Source organism: Falco punctatus (assembly GCF_963210335.1).
Source record: "Falco punctatus genome assembly, chromosome: 11".
Taxonomy (NCBI): domain Eukaryota; kingdom Metazoa; phylum Chordata; class Aves; order Falconiformes; family Falconidae; genus Falco; species Falco punctatus.
The window spans coordinates 13003228-13011307 of record NC_137591.1 but is presented as its reverse complement, the minus strand read 5'-3'; the positions used below and the strand labels follow the sequence as shown (position 1 = coordinate 13011307).

General features: G+C 52.8%; 1 protein-coding gene across 10 annotated transcripts in view; it reads left to right on the top strand.

Moving 5' to 3' along the window:
- Positions 1–1740: 1740 nt before the first annotated feature.
- PTPRF (protein tyrosine phosphatase receptor type F) overlaps positions 1741–8080 on the top strand; it is a 395877-nt gene continuing 389537 nt past the window's right edge. For 7 of the 10 annotated variants that reach the window (XM_080406868.1, XM_080406867.1, XM_080406876.1 and 4 more), the window contains exon 1: positions 2031–2138. The gene's annotated coding sequence lies outside the window, so the exon portion shown is untranslated. Of the gene's footprint in view, positions 1858–2023; positions 2139–8080 lie in introns of those variants that run through there. The other 3 variants (XM_080406869.1, XM_080406872.1, XM_080406870.1) reach the window with 3 other exon arrangements.

Below are 8080 nucleotides of genomic sequence, written 5' to 3'. Positions count from 1 at the left end.
GGGGGAACAACAGGGAGGTTTTGGTGGTAGCTGTATGTGAAAACTCTTTGTTTTGTGATTCAGATGATTAATGGCTTACGCCCATAGGACAATCATTTACCTGCAAGCCTTGGCTAGAAGCTCCAGGGCATCAAAAGTTTATGAGGCAACTCTGTGTCAGTCACATGAATCCACATTTGTGAAGGTGTTTAAGAACCTGCACCTTTAGGAATCTAAAAATATCTTAAAATTAAATCTATCCTGTAGATTGGCCCAACATTTCAGTGTGTCCACTCAAAAGTTCTTAAGCATCTGACAAGACTGGTGACGAATCTTCCATTTGTTAAGCAGACTTCAAAAACCTGCCACCTTCATGAAAAATGAGCAGAGGTCAGGTTGACAGGACCCACCTATAAACTTACCAACATGGCTACTGCACAGGGCAGGGGAACAGCTCTGTGAATCCCTGCTCTGGAGTAGGATCTCACGGCTTCCCCGTGGTCTTGCGCTCAGGAGAATCCTGAAGCGGATCCAAATTCTAACACGGAGAGCGGAGCCCATGGACACTTTGGCAGCGCTGCGTGGCACTCGGCCAGCACCACTTACTCTAAGCTCCGTGGCTTCGCCGTGTAATGCACAGAAGGGCTGTTTCGAAGCAACATTTGGATACTGAGTAGGAAGGAAAATATGCCCAGAACCAAAGGCTTTCAGTGCCGGAGCTTCCCGTCGTGTGGCAGGGGTGTAAGACCGGCTTCAGGTGCTCAGTTTAGGGCAGAGGCGAGTGATGCATGAGGGACAGGGTATGGCATTCTGGAGCGGGAAGCCCAGAGCTCCTCGGAGTGCTCGAAGCAGCTACGCGGAGGCAGGGGAAGAACCTCCGCAAACTAGTTGGTGCTTCCCACCACCCTGCCTGAACGGAGGTGAGGGAACGGCAACAGACCCCTGAAAGGAACAACCGTTACCGCACACGAGAAGAAATCCTGGAGACCAGGGAGGGGAAAAGGATTACGGTGTGGCGTGGGAAACGCCCGAGCCCCCCGGTGCAGCGCCGGGAGCAGGGCAGCAGGGCGAGCCCGCCGAGCACCCCGGTGCTGCCCGCGCTGACGCAACCCCAGCGCCCAGGGAGGGTCGGGCAAGGAGCCAAAGAGCACCGACACAACCGGTGCGGTTGACTCAGCCCCTCCGCCAGCTCACACGGCGGCGGAAACCCCCCTCACTTTCGCCGTTCCTCAGGCCAGGGCCCTGGCGGGGAAGGGGAAAGGAGCGGAGCAGCGCAGCAGCAGCCACTCGCTGACTGCCCGGGCTGGAACTGCGGGCAGCCGCGGCGCGGCCGGCCTCACGCCGCAACAGGTCTGAGCGCCCCCGTCGCTGCCGCGGACGGGGAGACTCGCCGGCTGGGCGGGGAGGGCTCCGGGCGGACCCCCACGGGCGGGCCGCGCACCGCCCGCCGCCGGGCCACCTCGGCTCCGGCCGACGCCCGCCGCCTCAGCGAGCCCGGGCTCCGAGCGCAGGGCTCCCCTCCGAGGCACGGCGGGCCGCCGGTCCCCCGGGGCGGCTGCCCCCGCGCCGGGGGTGGGGGGCGGCAGGGCGGCGCGGGGCCCCCCGGCTGCCAGGCCGGGTCCTTCCGGCGGCGCCGCCAGAGCGCCCGCCCCGGGCCGCGGCCGCGCCCTCCCCCGCCCCGCCGGGCCGCCCCCCGCCCGCCCCCGCCCACACCTGGCCGGGGCGGGCCCTGCCCGCCGGCTGCGGGCCGACTCGGCGGCCAGGGCGGGCGGCGGCGCAGCGCAAGGCCGCGGCGGAGCGGAGCGGGGTTCGGCCAGGAGCAGCGCCGCGCCTCGCCGCGGGGCCGAGCGCGGCCAGCCGGGGCCCGGCCCAACCCAGGTGAGCCCGCGGGCGGCAGGTGGCGGCGCGGCGGCGGCGGCGGCGGGGCGGGCCGGGCCGGGCTGGGCTGGCGGCGGGGCGGGCGCGGCGCGCGGCCCCGGCGGGGGCGGGCTGGCGGCGGCGCGCGCGGAGCGCGGTCCCGCGCGGCGGCGGCGGCGGCGGCTGAGGCTGAGGGAGGGGACGTGGAGCGGAGCCGCCGGGCGGTCGGTCGGTGGGGAGCGGAGCGGGTTCTCGCGCGGCGCCCGGAGGCAGCATGCGGGCGGCGGAGCCCCGGAGCCCCGGTAAGTGGCTCGGCTGCGGCGCCGTCCCCCCCTCAGCCCCGCGCCCGGCTCCCGGCGCGGCGGGATCGTCTCCCGGGGAGCCGCCAAACTCCGCCGCCTGTTGAGCCCCGCGGATCGGCGCTCCCGAGCTCTGGCCCCGCCGCCCGCCTCGGCCCCGCCGCCGCCCCGGGTGCCCCGCGGGGGCCGCCGTGCGCTGCCGGAGCCTCCCCCCGCCCGCCGGGGCCGCCACGCGGTGCTTGGCGGCCGCCGGCTGCGCCCCGCGGGGCCTCTCCCGGGATCGGCGGGGAGCAGCCAGGCACCTGCCGGCGCCGCGCTGCCGGGAGCGCGGGGCTCGTTGCCGCGGCGTGACCTTCCCGGCGGGCTGCGGCGCTCGGGGCAGCCCCGGCGGGCGGCCCTCCTGGCGTGGGTTGGGGGGGGCCGTGCCCGCGGGGCGCAGTCCTCAGCGCCGCGGGGCGTCCCGGGCGCGGTGCCCCCGCCGTGCGGGGAGGCGCGGGGCGAGCGGCAACGGCTCGACCCGTTTCCCCGCGCTGGCGCCGGCCGTTCCGCGCCGGGAGGAGGGAGGGCGCTGCAGCGGGGCGCGAGCCGGGCGGCGGGGGGCGGCAGATCGCGCCTTCACCGCCCCCCTCCCCCGGCGGGGCGAGCGGCCGCCGCCTGGGAGAGCGCGGGGCTGCCGGGCGGCGGCGTCTTGGGTGGCGAGAACAAAGGGCCCCCGGCGGGAGCGGGCCGGGAGCTGCGCCCGGCGTGCGGCTCCCAAACCGGGGCGGGCGGTGGGGTTCACCCCCGGGGGAGCGCGGCCGCAGCCTCCCCCCGCGGCCAGCCCCTGCCCCACGGCCGCCCCTGCAACCTGTTGGACCGCCCGGCTGGTCGGGAGCCCGGGGGGGCGGGCAGTTCTCCCCCGCGGGACGCGAGGGGGTGCCGGGTGGCGTGGAGGGGCGCTCGGGTGGGCGCCGGCAGCCGGAGCGGAGCCTGGAGGCGAGCGCTGCAGGCGGGCGTGATTGCCTTCCCGCACCCAGAAACTGTTGGACCCAACTTGAAGCAGTTCAGATACCTGGCGAAAATTGCATTTAATGCAAGAAAGTCTTTCTGCGCTCTTACACGAAGATCTGTTCCCGCAGACCTCTTGTGTGGAAAAGATGTGCTCTGTTTCCAGGAGACTGACTGGGGCAGCTGTTTTAAAGCGGTTTGGGGTTTTAGATGTAACCAAATGAAGCTGTATGGTCAGTATCAAATAAAAATGTTCTCTTGTCAAGTGTAGAACTGAGCCATAAAAAGGGATTTAGCCCGAAGATAACTGGATAATCAAAGCTTCTGATGTAAGTTGTGTTGAATATTTGCTGGTTTAGAGATCTCTGAAGGTGGCCTGCTTGAGCGGGGACGGTGAGCAAATAGTTTCCTTATGCTTGCTTGTATAACCACCTTTGTTCATTTTTCAAGGTAAATGTTAGAGAAATGACAAATTTAAATTGAGATTACTAAGGTCCGGTGCTGCAGATGGCTTATCTTCGTGTCTGGTTACTGGGTGATTGTTCCAAGCCTACCAGTGTGGCTTTGAAAACAGCTTTTTAAATAAAGTCCATTGCACTCCGTACGATAATGCAGGAAATGTGTGGCTCACGAGGATGTTTTTATGGAGGGAGCGAGTGTACTTCAGTCCGACTTCACTATTTCTGCCGTGGTGGTTGGCTGTGGGGCTGAGGACGTAGGAGTAATAGATATCTGTACACTGAAGTGCGCGATCAGCAGTCTGAACTTCAAAAGCAAGGAGTAAAATCTGTGTGGCAAAGCGGCTGGTTTGTGATCTGGATGTGTGATGGGTGACAGTGTTGGATTATTTAAGTTCTCAGTTTCTGCCTTTAACCAACCATCTTAAAGTGCAAGTTTCTTAGCGTACGTCACTGGCATGCGTCCTGGTCGTTGAAATAGGATGCAGCATGACCGTACACATGAAGGGGTTAAAACAGCTTATGGCCAAAGAGTTAATGCATCACTTCAGCTCAAGAGATTTTTATAATTCAGCTTAGTTAGAAATATTGCCATCTGCCCTTTTCTTTGCATGTGCGTGTCCATAAATATGTCTTGGATAAATACTGGTTGGGGCCGTTAGCAAAATAGTAGAAGCCAAAGACAACACTTTATTCTTATGCATGTTGCCACTGAAAATGACAAGTTTCTGGAAAATCAAAGTAGAAGCCATCTGACATTGTGTCTGCATTTGGTTGTGGTGTGCAGGTATTTTTAAATTTTTTATTTTTATTTTTTTTTGTAACTATATCCTGCTTTTGGGAATGTGAGGTAACTGTCATTGGCTAAAGCAGAGAAGACAGTCAAAGCTTGTGATTATAAGGAGAAAGATCTAAGCTTGTGGGTAACGGAGAAGAAATGTTTTCCTCTTTGTGTCCACATAATGCAGGGCTGTGGGAAGATATGCTTAATGAGGATGATTATTGCTGTGGCTTTCCATAAATCCACTTGTAATGGAGGCTTTGTACAGTTACTTCTGAATCTGTACGTTTAAAAACTGCAAATAGCGATAATGGAGTTGGCTAATAGCAGACTGTCAAGTAAGTGCAATCCTTGTGATAATGTTCAGCCATAGATCTTCGTTTAAGCATTACTTTTAAGCAGAAAATGCTTCTTGTAGGTCATAGTATATGCAGTTGGGAGGAAAAAACCCCACAGTTGTTGCTGCTTGTTCTTGAATCTTAACCAGCTAACGTTAATTGTGGAATGGGTACTTTTTCTCTCCAGCTTTTTAATGGATAGCAGAAGATGTATGGATTGGTAGGTCTATTTGATGCGAATTTAGATAGTAGAAAGGAATAATAATAACAACAAGCTTTAAAAAACTGACTGAAGAGATCTACTCGAGCAGTAAACCTGTGGCTGTATGCAAATTAAAGTGGGGACTTGCAGGTTTTGAAGAATTGCAAACTTCCCTGTAAAGCACTGGGGTGAACTGAATGCCACCAGGCGAGTCTGAGCTGATCTTGTTAGTAGTATTAACCAGGACAGACCTTTCTGTTTCACTGTTCTTTTCAGTGCCTCTTAGAAGCCAGAGTTGAGAGTTAAATTACTCATGTCTGTTTTGCAACTTAAAAGGTAAGACAGTAGGGAGAATTTTTAATGTGATACCTGACCCTGGTGCAGAAGGATGTAATATCACATACTGTTTTCAAGTAAAGCACTCATAATAGCTGCTGGATGTTTTTTATATTGTTTTGAATGAATGCAGTTTTAACTTATGTAGCTAAGAAACAGCTTTTGAAGAAATCTGCAGTGTGAGTTGCTTATGTTTATGTTTGGAAGAATTCATTGAGAAATATTTGTGATGCTCACCATCATTGCTTACTCTCTTCTATAAGCAACACCTTGACTTCCATCTTTCATACAGTTTGTGACGACTCCTTATGTGGGTTTACTTTTGCTCAAAATCTGACCATAAAAGTAAGCTTTGTTTCTACAGATCTTAGTGCGGTGTTCAAATCCTAAAATGTATGCTTCCTTTCCAGTAAAAACTTATAATTACATGGGGTGGTAGCTAACGGGAAAGTATTGCAAAACATATGTAAGAATACTGTCATACAAACTCTAAAACTGACGAATGACTCACTGTGCCAGTGCTATATCAAATTCTATCTATACACAAGATTTAAATGACAAGTTTACTTTAGGCAAGGAATATGCAATTTTCTTGTACTTTTTTTTTTTCTTTTTTCCTTTTTTTCCATCTAATGTCAAGTGAGCTTAATGAAATGGTACATGTGGGCATACAGGAGGCACCAGTTGTAGAGCTTTAATGAGCAAAGGGAACAAGCACTGCTTGGCTCTATTTGTGAAGATGATAGAGACATAACTATTCGGTATATTAAAAACCAAGTTCATGGTACTGATTCGTATCTTGAGACATTTGTTTCTTTTAATTTACCTCATCGTGATTTGTTTATATGCATTTACTAACATTTTTTCTGCTTTTGTTTTCTGTAGAGGGAGGTACTTGTTTTTTTTAGCAGTATGGATATTCATCTTTACATATTTGTATTAGTTGAGTTTCTAACTGTCATTTCAGAATTTTGGCAATATTTTTGTGAATAAAATTCAGGTCACTGCCAAAATGAAAATGGGATGATGTTCAGCTTGGGAAAGGGGCCCATGTTTGTAAGTTAAAGAGGAAAAGACCGCTTTCCACTGCAACAACACAAGTTTTATTCATGCCTTTGACTCTGTGAGTGTGATTTATCGTGAGAAGCTTCACAGAGCTTTGGAGACCCACCCCCAAAAGCCCAGGACATGCAAACAGGCAGTAACATCCTGTAGCTGGGAATCCTGTGTGAGCTGGGTGGAGGACAGGGAAGAGGAGGATAGGGGAGACTGTGGAGTGGAGTATTGTGGACTTGTGCTGTTGTGTGTCCCACCTGCATCTCTGGATGCCAGGGTGCCTGGTGAAGTGCACGTGAGGAAGCCTAGCCTGCAAAGCTAAGGAACCCAGTATCCACTCAGCTATTGGTGGAAGACTTAAAACTCTTCACAGCCTCTTCTTTTAATTTCTGATATAGCCATAATCCATTCTGCCACACAGCCTATCCCTTCTGCTCTCTGTTCATCGTCGTCTTTCTGGACTGCGGGGAGGATGTTGTGCATGTCCTTTGTCTTCACCTTATGTTGTTCATGAGAGCTGCAATGACCAGTGCCTGCAAATGTTTTTACTGTCTGTAGGAAGGTTGATGTCTCCTCGGGCTGTGAAAGGAGGCTTAGGAAGGGAAGCTGGAGCAAGTTGCTATTTAGTGCCAGTGTGCACAGAGTGTATACACACCTGTGCATTACTGAAAAAAAAAAAATGAAACAGGTCTTGCTCCTTCAAGGACTCTATTATCTGAGAACTTTTCTAAAGATCAAAAATACAGAGATAAGTTAGGGTTTTTGGAGCAGAGCATGGAAGCAATGTACATAAAAAGCATGGTTGAGAGCAAAATTGATGAGCATCTCCTGATACCTGGGCTTGGTGCTTGGAGGAAGTAGCTCTTTTTGGATGCTTTCATTAAGTGCAGTCCACTGTATAGCTGAAATACAACAATACCATTAATCTGGGAAGGAATAGGGTGGTCCCACTTTTATTCTTGTCCTTCAGCAGGCATAGAAGCTTCCAGCTTACAACCTGCCCAAAAGACATTTATTTCTTGGCACAAAATTTCAGCTGCAGCTGGCAAGTGGGTAAGTACTTTCTTCCAGCTTTATTGAGAAAGAGGGGAATTATTTAGGCTGGCACAAAAAGTTTATAGTTTGGAGTTGTCAGATGAAATTGAACAGAGAAAAAATGTGAAGGCTGGGCATGTGGCATCACTCTTTGAGAAGTAGTGCTGGAAATCCCATCATCACTTGAAACCAAACAAAACATGCATGTGCTTGACCATGGTGAGGAATTATCTATTGGCTTCATAGGCCTCTCTTCCATATTTTATTTTTTTTTTATTCTTGCAAGTGTAGTGTTTGACACTGAATTGCATGTGTGTATACAAAGGGTAACATCTGTTCTATTTTATGAGATCCATATAGTGCGGTTGCTTTTATATCCCTCCAGTGTATGGATTCTTCTCTCGTGTGTCATCCTCGCTGCTGAAGGCAGCCAGGCACTTGAGCTTTGTAATATTTCTTCTCTCTTCAGGAGCAGGAAGTTATTCATGGGATGGTACTTGATTCTTCAGTTAGATTTCCTCACAAAATTAGATCTTACAGTGTTTTGGAAAAGCCATTATTTTTCTAGAGGGTTTTGTGAGTAGGGGATGGAAGAGGGATGATTGTGTGGCTCTTTTTCTGGAGGAGTTTTGGTAATTATGTCATCAGATTAGATTTTCTGCACCTACCTAGAAGTATTTTGATAGGATTGGGAAGGTAAATAAGATCTTAGAAGTATGAGAGAGGCTAGTTTAGTGTCTGGATTTTAGGGT